Here is a 13,233-nt window from a genome sequence, read left to right as displayed (position 1 = left end):
CTATTGCTAGGAAAGCTGGTCATCCTCTGTGAGATTCAGGGGGAGTTTTGTTCATCTCTTGTGGTTGTTCAAGAGAGGTGTTTTCTAATCTTTTCTCTCATATAATCTGTTGTAATTTTGATTATTATAGTGATTGAGTTAATCTCCTTGTTTAAGAGATTAACAACTAGACGTAGGGTCTTTTGATCCGAACCAGTATAAATATCAGTGTGCATCTTCTTCCCTTAAACTCCTTATTTATCTGCACTTGCATTTAAAGTAACTATTACTTTAAGTTAATTAATTAAGTTTTGAGAAAAAATTTTAAAACCTGTCAAGAATTTTAAAAATCCAATTCACTCCCCCTCTTGATTTTTGACCATTGTTTAGTCATTCCGCTGCGTGATACCAACAATTGGTATCAGAGCTTGCTTTGATAGTCATTCAAATTTTTTCGAAAATGGTAGGGTCAAATCAAACTTTTGCTGAAGGTGCGTCTATCAATAGACCTCCACTTTTCACAAGTGAAAACTATCCTTTTTGGAAAGTCAGAATGCAAATATTTTTAGAATCAGTTGATAGGGGTATTTGGGATGCTGTTTTGAATGGACCATTTGTGCCTGTTAACGTTGTTAATGAAGTGCAGGAACCAAAGTCTTTTTCTCAATGGACTGCTGATGAAAACAGGCGAGCTCAATATGACGTTAAAGCCAGAAACATTATATCATCTGCTCTAACTCTTGATGAATTCTACAGAATTTCTATCTGCACCAGTGCACGCGAGATGTGGGAAATCCTTCGAGTGACTCATGAAGGAACTGACGATGTTAAACGGGCTAGAAAGAACTCATTGATACAAGAATATGAGATGTTTCGAATGCAGCAAGGAGAAACCATCTATGATGTGCAGAAGCGGTTCACACACATTGTCAACCATCTCAATGGGTTAGGTAAAACATTTGATACTGATGAACTTAACATAAAAATTCTTAAATCTTTGAATAGGGTTTGGCAGCCAAAGGTGACGGCTATCACGGAGTCACTGAATCTTGCAACAATGACCATGGCTGCTCTATTTGGAAAACTGAGAGAGCACGAGCTTGAGCTGGGAAGATTGAATGATGAAGAAGATCAAGGAAGAAAGAAAAATATTGCATTCAAAACCGAGGTTGTCAAAGGCAAAAAGCAAAAAGAGGAAGAAGATTCTGATGATGATGAGAATCTCAGTCTTATGATAAAGAAGTTCACAAAGTTCATGAAGTCCAAAGGAAGAAATCAATTCAAGAGTAATAAGAAGGAGAATCAAGGAAGCTCCTCAAACTTTAAATGCTATGGGTGTGGAGAAATTGGTCATGTAAAAGCAGACTGCCCAAATTCAAAAAGGAGTGATGAAAAGAAAAGCAAGAAATATTATAAGAAAAAGGCATACATAGCATGGGAAGATAATGCCTCAAGTTCATCCAACTCTGAAGGATCCGATGAGGAAGAAGCAAACTTTTGCTTAATGGCCAATAGTGATCACTTTGACAGTGAGGTAAGCTCCTTTGACAATGAAAATGATTATGATTCTCTTTATGATGCTTTTCAAGAATTGCTTGCTAAATCCACTAAATTAGATATTGCTCACAAAAAATTAAAAAAGGATTTTAAAGAATTACAAGACAATCTTGAAAAATCTCTAGAAGAAGAAAATGTTTTGAAAAATAAAATCTTAAGTTTAGAAAATAGAGAGATTGAGGAAGTTGAATGTGAATCTTGCAAAAGCTATATGTTTGAGTTAATGATTTTAGAAAAACAATTTAAAGATGCTTTAGAAAATAAATCTTTTGAAAAACATGCTTTTGAAAAGAAGAATCTAAGTAGAAATAAATATGTTCCTAAAAATAAAAGGACTCGCAGAGTGTGGGTAGAAAAAGGAACTGCTCACTATAGAAATACTTGTTTAGCTACTTGTTTTTATTGCATGAAAAAGGGGCATACATCAAATAAATGCAATATTAAACACTATGATGTTCCAAATGGGAAGTATACTTGGATGCCTATTGCTAGATAATTCTTATATCTCTCTAACCCCAAGGACCCAATAAAGTTAATGGGGACCTAAAGAAATTATTTTTTTCTTATTTTGTAGTTAACTTCCAAAGCTAGAAAATCATTGTGGTACTTTGACAATGGATGCTCAAGACACATGACGAGTGATAAAAGGAAGATCAAGAATCTCAAAAGAAAGGATCAAGGATTTGTTACATATGGAGATAACAACAAAGGGAAAATAATTGGAATTGGAGATGTTGGTGGAGGGGATACCTCGGAGATCAAGGATGTGCTACTTGTAGAAGGACTAAAGCACAATCTTCTCAGTATTAGTCAACTATGCGACAAAGGTCTCAAAGTTATCTGTGAAAGTGATTACTGCACTATCCACCAAAAGGATTCTAATGAAATTGCTTTGAAAGGTATGAGACACAACAATATCTATTTAATTGATCTTGATTGTGCATCATCTAGTGATATAACATGTCTAGTTGCAAAAGAAGAAAATCCTTGGTTGTGGCATAAAAGGGCTGCTCATATTCACATGAAACAGTTGAATAAGTTGATGTCTAAGGAATTAGTGATCGGTTTACCAAAAATAAAATTTGAAAAAGATAAAATATGTGCTGCTTGTCAAAAGGGAAAACAAGTAAGATCATCCTTTCATTCAAAAAATATTTTATCTACTTCAAAGCCTTTAGAGCTGTTGCATATGGATTTATTTGGTCCCTCTAGGATTAAGAGTTATGGAGGAAATTATTATGCTCTTGTTATTGTGGATGACTACTCTAGGTTTACTTGGACCTTCTTTCTTACCTTAAAAAGTGAAGCCTTTAAAGCATTTAAAAAATTTGCAAAATTAGTTCAAAATGAAAAAGATTTGAAAATTAAGATTATAAGAAGTGATCATGGTGGGGAATTTCAAAATGAGTCATTTGAAAAATTTTGTGATAAAAATGGAATTTTACATAATTTCTCTGCACCTAGGACACCTCAACAGAATGGAGTTGTAGAGAGGAAAAATAGATCCTTAGAGGAACTAGCTAGAACAATGCTAAATGAATATAATGTTCCTAAATATTTTTAGGCTGATGCTGTGAGTACTGCATGTTATGTTTTAAATAGAATGCTTATTAGGCCTATTTTAAAAATTACTCTTTATGAATTATTTAAAGGTAGAAAGCCAAATATTGCTCATCTTAAAATTTTTGGATACACGTGTTTTGTTTTAAATAATGGAAAAGAAAATTTAGGAAAATTTGATTCTAAAGCTGATGAGGCAATATTTCTAGGATATTCTCTTACTAGTAAAGCATATAGAGTCTTTAATCGAAGAACTTTGAATGTTGAAGAATCCATGCATGTTGTCTTTGATGAAGTTGTAGACCTTGAGGTGAACCCTCTTGAGTCAAATAAGCAAATTACAGGTGATGAAGAATATATTCAGGAGGCCCTTGATGAGATGTATTTAAATGAGAATCCACCTTATCAATCAAAAGATCTTGAAAAATGCTGGAAGTCACCAAGAGGACTATCTCTAGACAACATCATTAGTGATATTTCAAAAGGGGTAATCACTAGAAATATGAACAATTTTTGTATGAATGTTGCTTTTGTTTCGCAGATTGAACCAAAAAATGTTCAAGAAGCTCTTCAAGATGATCAATGGTGCATTGCAATGCAAGAGAAGCTTAATCAATTTGAAAGAAATAAAGTATGGGAGTTGATTCCAAGAGATAAATCACTTCAAGTGATTGGAACAAGATGGGTTTTCAGAAATAAGATGGATGGAGATGGAAATATTACTAAGAACAAAGCTAGGCTTGTGGCAAAGGGATATCGACAAGAAGAAGGTATAGACTATGATGAAACATACGCCCCTGTTGCAAGGTTAGAAGCTATACGCTTACTTCTTGCTTATGCCTCTATTATGAAATTTAAATTATATCAAATGGATTTCAAAAGTGCTTTCCTAAATGGTTTTATCAAAGAAGATGTGTACGTTGAACAACCACCTGGTTTTGAGGATTACAAATTTCCAAATCATATTTATAAATTGAAAAAGGCACTTTACGGTTTGAAACAAGCACCTAGATCTTGGTATGAACGCTTAAGCACATTTTTGCTCGAAAATGATTTTGAAAGAGGTAAAATAGACTCAACTTTGTTTATTAAAAGAGTAGATAAACACATTTTATTGGTTCAAGTGTATGTTGATGATATAATTTTTGGATCAACTGATAAATCTCTATGTGAAGGTTTTGCAAGCATAATGCAAGGTGAGTTTGAAATGTCAATGATGGGAGAATTAAACTTCTTCCTTGGTTTGCAAATAAAACAAATGGATGAAGGGACATTCATATCTCAATCTAAATATTGTAAAGAAATACTTAAAAAATTTGAAATGGATAATGCTAAAGCAGCAAGTACTCCTATGGCGACTTCCTGCTATTTGGATAAAGATGAATCAGGTATTGAGGTAAATCAAACCATGTTTAGAGGTATGATAGGATCTCTTTTATATCTTACTGCAAGTAGACCTGATATTATGCAATCTGTATGCGTTTGTGCTAGATATCAAGCCAATCCTAAGGAATCACATCTTATAGCAGTAAAAAGAATCTTAAAATATCTTAAAGGAACTATATCTTTTGGACTTTGGTATCCTTCTGGGGCATCACTTAGTTTAATAGGGTACTCTGATGCTGATTATGGTGGCTGTAAAATAGATAGAAAAAGTACTAGTGGTACTTGTCACCTCTTAGGAAGCTCATTAGTTTCTTGGCACTCCAAAAAACAAGCCTGTGTGGCTTTGTCAACTACAGAGGCCGAATACATTGCTGCTGGCAATTGTTATGCCCAAATCCTATGGATGAAGCAACAATTAGAGGATTACAGTATCTATCTAAATCATATACCTCTAAAATGTGACAATACTAGTGCCATAAACTTAACTAAAAATCCCATAATGCATTCTAGGACAAAACACATAGAAATTAGACACCATTTCTTAAGGGATCACATAAGTAAAGGAAATTGTGTGATAGACTATGTAGACACCAAGCATCAATTGGCAGACATCTTTACAAAGCCTTTAGCCAAAGATAGATTTTATGAGCTTAGGAGAGATTTATGAATATTAGAAGTCTCTTAAAAGAGCAATAACCTTCATTTTTCATATTTTCGTAAAACAGTGCTCAATAATCGATTATCACTCATTATAATCGATTATCTTCTCCCAAAATAAGTTCTAAATTCCTGGAATAATCGATTATCAAGCAGAATAATCGATTATCTTGACCCTGATCAACATACTCAAAATCGCTCTGGAATAATCGATTATTACTCACAATAATCGATTATTTGCTCATACCAATCATTTCTGGAATTCATATTATGAAACAATAATCGATTATCACTCAGGATAATCGATTATTGCACGACGTTATGTAACAATTTTGAAAAAAATAGCCGTTGTAATGGCTAGATTTGCTTTGATTTTCGCATTTTAGACGTTGGGAGCCTACTCTTTATAAATTCCGAGTCCAAATTTCAACTATTCACGCAGAAACGAACTCCTCTCATCATTTGCCCCCTTTTTTCCTTTCAAAAAAAACCCTAAAAGTGTCATCCTTTGCTCTTCCAATTAGCACCATGGCAGAATCATCTCGCAGAAAGATCCCAACACGTAGACGAACTGCTCCACGTCCAACTCAACCTTCCATCAGATCAACATCCATTGAAGGTTGGATCTCTGATGAAGATCGAAGGGATGAATTCGTTCAGATTTGGAAAAACAAAGCACTCATCTCTCCCAAGTACATCACTCTTCGAAAATTCACAGCTGCAGGTTTTGAGTTTCCTGCCCTCTTTAATTTTCAAGGCATCAGACCATTTGTTGAAATGCATGGAAACTACTATCCTGATCTTGTACGAGTGTTCTACTACAATCTCAAGATCAGAGATGAAGTTGCTTTATCAAAGGTGAAGGGAGTGGACATTATCATCGACAATGATATTTGGGAAAATGTGGCGAAATTTCCCATCAATGATGCTGCGGAATCAATTCTCCATGGGATTGATGGCTTCAATCGAATCCTGGCCTATCAATCCTTCTTACGCAATCCAACACAGGATGTTGGGAGACAATTATTGGCTGGAGGACTAAAAATGGATGAACGACTCATCCATTACTTAATTGTCTGGATTTTGTGTCCTAGAGGAACCAATCATGCTCAGTGCTCAGAGGCTGACCTTCTCATCATGTATGCGATTCTAAATCGTGTTCCGATAAAATGGTCTAGTTTAATCCTAGACACTATACTCAAAGCAAAGAGGTACCCACAATATCCTCTCCCATATTCCCTCTTAATTTCAAGGATTTGCGAATACAAAGGAGTTGATACCACCGGGGAGCTTTGTCAAAATACCTTACGTGCCAATGAAATTGCTGAAAGTTCTCTCAAATAGCTAAAACTTGTTCCTCTTGGTGATACCTATGTCCATCGAAATGATATGCCCAACTATGACGCTGAAGATGAAGATCTTCCTCCTACTGATCCCATACCTCCTGCTACACAAAATGTTGGCTCTTCAAGTGGTGTTGGCTCATCTTTCTCTATAGAAGACAACATAGCCAACATGAACAAACGACTAGAAGAATTATTTCTTCTGTCTAACTCTCGTCATGAAGAAGTTGTCGGGCTCATTAGGGGGATTGATACTAGAATTTCCCACTTAGAACATAGGTTTGATGAGGAATTCACTCATGATGATGACATGAGTGCAGAATTTTAGGGGGAGGATTTCTCACATATGTTTTACCACTGCTTGTAGTCTCTTTTCATTTCTGAATCAATAAATGATTAAGTATTTTATCTCATGCTGTGTGCACAAGCATTATTTCATTTAGGGGGAGCTCTACCCTTTTCTCATATGATCAAAAAAGGGGGAGAATAAGTTTAAATGATAAAGACACATTATTTTATTTTAACCATTCTCTTTGCAAGTCTCTAAATTGCAGGTAGCAACGAGTCCTTAAACGTATTTTTGATCATCATCAAAAAGGGGGAGATTGTTGGCAAAAAGAAGGAAGTCGAGTGATTTTGAATGATGATCAAAGCACTAATGAAGACAAAGTGTTCAATTATGCAAATGTTATCTTGTAAAATAAAATAAGTGTATTGTAGAATAGTTTAATTAAACTTAGAATCAGCAGCATGGCATTCGTCTTTCTAGAAGGTTTCTTATTTTTAGAAAAACTACAGTGATAATCGATTATCACTATTGATAATCGATTATCTGTGCAGAACTTGTATTTTTCGAAAACCTACTGGAATAATCGATTATCTCCTGAAATAATCGATTATCCTGTTCAAAATTTGCTTTTCAGGAAACCTACTGGAATAATCGATTATCCTCAGTGATAATCGATTAACCTTGGCAGTTGGAACATAAAGATTCAGTTTTTAACTTAAATTTCGAAAACCTACTGGAATAATCGATTATCCTTAGTGATAATCGATTATCCTTGGCAGTTGGAACATAACGGCTCAATTCTTAACCTAATTTTCGAAAACTCTATTTAAGGAACTACAATTCAACTTCAGAAATACCTTTTTAAGATTCAGAGTTCTTTGGCTGTGACTGCAAAGTGTTACTCTGTGAGATTCTTAAAGAAAGCTTGAAAAACCTAGTGTGAGTGAGCGATAACTTTTTCTAAGTGAGTTTTTAGAAGATTGAGTGTTCTGCTGTTGCTAGGAAAGCTGGTCATCCTCTGTGAGATTCAGGGGGAGTTTTGTTCATCTCTTGTGGTTGTTCAAGAGAGGTGTTTTCTAATCTTTTCTCTCATATAATCTGTTGTAATTTTGATTATTATAGTGATTGAGTTAATCTCCTTGTTTAAAAGATTAACAACTGGACGTAGGGTCTTTTGATCCGAACCAGTATAAATATCAGTGTGCATCTTCTTCCCTTAAACTCCTTATTTATCTGCACTTGCATTTAAAGTAACTATTACTTTAAGTTAATTAATTAAATTTTGAGAAAAAATTTTAAAACCTGTCAAGAATTTTAAAAATCCAATTCACCCCCCCTCTTGATTTTTTACCATTGTTTAGTCATTTCGCTGCGCGATACCAACAATCCGGACCTTAAATCTATCTTAGAAAATACAGAGGCTCCTCTCAATTGGTCCATCAAGTCATCTATTCTAGGAAGAGGGTATTTATTCTTTATGGTGAATTTATTTAATTGACGGTAATCTACGCACAACCTAAAACTTCCATCTTTCTTTTTAACTAACAAAACAGGGGCTCCCCAAGGTGACACACTAGGACGAATGAACTGTTTTTCAAGTAACTCTTCTAATTGTTTCTTCAATTCTGCTAATTCAGAGGTTGACATCCTATATGGTGCCATAGAGATTGGTCCAACTCCAGGCATCAGATCTATGGAAAATTCAATTTCTCTGTTAGGTGGTAAACCAAGAATATCATTGGGAAAGACTTCAGGAAAATTTTGAACAATTGTTATATTTTTCAACTCAACTTCCTCTTTTATTTCCATAGAAGATAATAACAAGTACCCTTGAATTTCATTCCTTGAAGGCTCACTTTTTGAATTGGTAGGTGATTTTAGAAGATTCTTAGAGTTTGGAAATATCACTGATTTCTTAGCACAATTCAAAAGAACTTGATTGGAAGATAACCAGTCCATACCTAAGATTACATCTAATTGAGATAAAGGTAGACATATTAAATTTACAAGGAATTTTCTATTCTCAATGAGCAGTGGACAATCTAAACAAACTCTATCGGTAATTACTGAGTCATTTGTGGGAGTTGAAATAACCAAACTAGTTTTTAGAAAAGAGGTCGACATATTAAGATGTTGAACACAATGATTGGAAATGAATGAGTGAGTTGCACCTGAGTCATACGGTACATTTAAAGTTTTTCCTTTAATAAAACACATACCTTTAATTAGATCATGGTTTTTAGCAGCTTCAGCTCCAGTCATGGTGTACACTCTTCCTATTGTGGTAGGTCTTGTCTTGGTTGCAGTTGGATTGAAATGCGGCTTCTGTTGTCCACACTCAGAGAATATGTGACCAGGTTTCCCACACTTGAAACAGACTGGTCCCTTAAGATGACAATCTTTAGCATGATGACCTTTTCCGCATTTGAAGCATCTGATATGATCATATACAGGTCTACTAAAATTCTCTGATGAAGATTGGTTGGATTGGGTCCTCCATTGTGGGCGATTGTAAGGTTTTCCCTCATTGCGTTTATTTTTATTTGTCTGGGGTCCAAAATATTTTGGTTTGATATTTTGGTTGTTCTCAAAATCTTCCAAAAATCTACACTTGTGAATAAGCGTAGGAAAATCAGCAATTTCTAGTATTCCTACTGCTTTTCTCAATTCATCCCTAAGTCCATTTTCAAATTTTATACATTTCATTCTTTCCTCTGGGTGGTAAAAGAAAGTAGAGTATTTTCCTAATTCTTCAAACTTGGAAGCATATTCCCCTATTGTCATACCTCCTTGCTTCAACTGCATGAACTCTATTTCTTTTGCTCTCCTCACATCATTAGGGAAATATTTTTCTAAAAACCTTGTTCTAAATACATCCCAGGTGATAATTATTCTTCCTCCTTCAAGTAATCTCCTGGTACCATCCCACCAATATTCGGCTTCTCCTATTAACATAAATACAGCATAATTCACCTTTTGATTGTCAGCACAGTTCATAACTCGAAATATTTTCTCCATTTCTTTAATCCACAATTCAACTTTTTCTGGATCATATCCTCCAGAAAATTGTGGGGGTTTGTTTCTCCTAAATTCAGCTAATCCTTGTGATTCAGGGTTTCCTTCAGGTCTTTGATTCCTCATTAGAGCAGCAGCCATGTCTTAGATAACTTGCATTGCTTCCGTTAATTCATTGTTCCTTCTAATGTTTGCCATCTGGAATTGTATGAGTTAGTAAAAAAAATAATGAGCACATTTCATAGATCTTGCATGAAACGTCGCTCTGATACCATCTAATGTGACGATAAAAAAAAATTCTATTTATTTGTTTATTACAGTATACTTATAATTATTTAGAGGCAAAAATTTATACACTAATATATAATTATATTTAAAATATTCACATTTATATATATATTTACAATATTATATACTTCCTATATCCACATTGTTTAGTACATTTTATATTTCCTACACTAGAATAGGAAGAAGGGTTATTTATTTACAGTTTCCCCCTCATATGCGGTTTATCAAACAGGTGGAGGGAAAAGGTTATGGAAAGGATTCACTTGGACTATTGGGGGTAGATAAAAGGTAACTCCGATTTGTCCTTCGATGACAATCGGCGCGTTTGGAGCAGAGAGAAAAGTAATGGTAGAGTTTCCCGTTCCTTGAAATGTTACAGAATTATTCACTACATTGGTTTGCCATGCATTTCCCGGAAAAATAGCCACAATGTCAGCGAAGAAGGGATCAGGCGTGTTCGGAGCAGCCATCTATGATAATGTTATAAAATTTTGTTTTTCACACACCATCATAAAATAGGGAAGTGAGACAAATATCACATAAAAAAAATACAGTATATCATAATCAAATAAAATGAAATGAAATTTCTTCCAATACTATAAAACTAGATCTTTATTATACTTTTATAAAGATATTGATTAATTTTGTAGTGACTAGTCAGGATAAATGAGCTCATGGCCAACAAAGTAACTCAAGAACATCTCATCTTGAGTAATACTAACTCATTTAAATCCCCAAGGTCATACCTCCAACTACAATAATCAAATCTTTATTTATCATAAATTTTAATTCAATATTAAATCATATAATTATATAAACAAATAGATAGGATCAATGTATAATTAAAATAAATATAAATAACTAAAAAGGACCAGTACGTAACTGGAGATAAATATAAATAAGTAAATGAGAATAAATATAAATTGAATAAATAACTGAAGATGAATATAAATAAATAAGTAGGAATGAGAACTAAATATAAATTAGAATGAGGTTAGGGACACCTCACTGGAGATAAAAATAATTATGAACAGATAAAAATAATCATAGTAAAAAGATAAAATGATAGATGTCTCCTTCCCTTACCTTAATTATTGTGGAAAATATACCAAGGTTGTACTGAAGCTTTGATGATATTTGTTTTTCTCTGTCGCACTTCCACCTCCTATTTCCTAATAACCTCGATTCACCTCACCAACACTCTTTGTTTCCTTTATCACGTTTCACTACTTTCAACCTTTTCACCCATTTACCTCTCACCCCTATTTATATGTCTCAATGTAATGATTACATATAGTTTAGTTTTAACTAGGTTTGTAAATACTATTCCCGTTTAATTGGCTTTGAATGCTTGGTTACTGATTTTTTTTTTCTGCATTAAATGCTACATCAGAACAGATAAGAGTTGTTGTGCAACCTTATCGCTCATTTGTTTTTTTTTAATAACAGTACAAATTAATAATTATGTAAAATTTTATATATATACATATAGAATGTTAATTCTTTATAATCGGTGGAAACTTTAAAATAATTGGTGCCTATTATTAGACGTGTAGTATATATATATAGTATTAGTTAATTAATCATCTATAATTATAATTGCCTTATTTACATACTTAGTAATTATTATAATTATAGATATATTATTATTCATAATAATATATATATATATATATATATAATTTTTCTTTATCTTTAGATGTTGCAGGCACCGTGAATGCGACATAACTAAATATTCTTTACTTGTACTTGTGCTGCAAGAATTTCAAAATCAACATAGTAATTTAGCTCCCATAGAATTTTGCAGATTTAAAACCCTTACTGTCAGTTTTTTTTTTTAAATAAATAGGTTTAAAAAGTAGAAATATATATATAATTTTACTTTATCTTTGGATGTTACATGCACCCACTGATTAGAACCTATAATGAACACTGATATTGTATGTGTTATTTACTAAAACCCAGTCACATAGGATGTAGCTCAAGACAATCAAGTATCTGCATTTTCTCGGATAGAAGTTTATAAGCACTAGGTGTAAGGCTCAAACCTGGAAGGTTCCTTACACTGAACTACAATATTTTGATTTAAAAGATAATATATTTTGTTTTATTTCATTTTTTTAAATTATGTAGGGGATTGTTGGAAATATTTTAATATAATTTAAAAAATAAATAATAAAAATAAAAATTCTACTATTACTCCTATTTTATGGACCTTTTAATTTTATGGGTTAATGCTATTTATGATTAACGATTATATTTCTTATTACTATTTACTCTTGTGTCTCCTTTTCTACCTATAAATATCACCTAGGTACATCGAAAAAGACACAACAGAGACAACAAACACTAGAGTTTTCTAAAAAATATTCTTCTTTTCTTTTCTATATTATCTTTAAGACAGTGGTGTTCATAAGGTTCAGATATCCTTAGTTGCACTCAATCGATTTGACGGGTTGTTCTATTTTGGGAGAGAAACGCATGTGATTTGAAACACATATGATTGTATATTGTGTATTTGTATTGCCCTGTGCAGTGGGGGCGTTTTCTCTCTAAGGATAGCACTATGCGTGTCTCAATCCCTAGATATTTCTACTCCTTTCCTTGTTTATTTTTTATTTAGGTTTAATTAATCGTATAGTACCCAATTTGGGGTTCGTATGTCAAATAGGTACCCGGTTTTAAAAAAGTGTCAATTGCATCCCAACTTTTGAAAATTGTTTCAATTAGGTCCCTTTCAGATAGAGTTGACTAACGCCGTTAGTCAACGTGCCACGTGTCAATCTGTGTTTTTTTTTTTATTTTTTAAAAAAACAAATTTAATTTTTTTTTAATTTTTAAAATTTAAAAAAAAATTAAAAATGCCACGTGTCAAGTCCCTGTGTGTGCCACGTGGCATTGTCAGTGCCACGTGGCATTGTAATGCCACATGTTAGTGTCACTATCAGATGTCATTGTGTTGATTTCGATTTAGTCCTCATTTATGTTTTTTTGTTTCAATTTAGTACCTACTTATGTGTATATGATTAAACTTTGACCTAATAATTTTTAATAATTAAAATATTTTTTTATAAAATTAAAAGTAATTAAGTATAAAAGTTTTACAAAAATTAAGTATTTGATATTTATATTAAAATTTAGTGGTAAAAGTCATTTTAT

Source organism: Vigna unguiculata, chromosome 6 (genome assembly GCF_004118075.2).
Source record: "Vigna unguiculata cultivar IT97K-499-35 chromosome 6, ASM411807v1, whole genome shotgun sequence".
NCBI classification, from domain to species: Eukaryota; Viridiplantae; Streptophyta; class Magnoliopsida; order Fabales; family Fabaceae; genus Vigna; species Vigna unguiculata.
Note: the sequence above shows the minus strand (reverse complement) of the source record.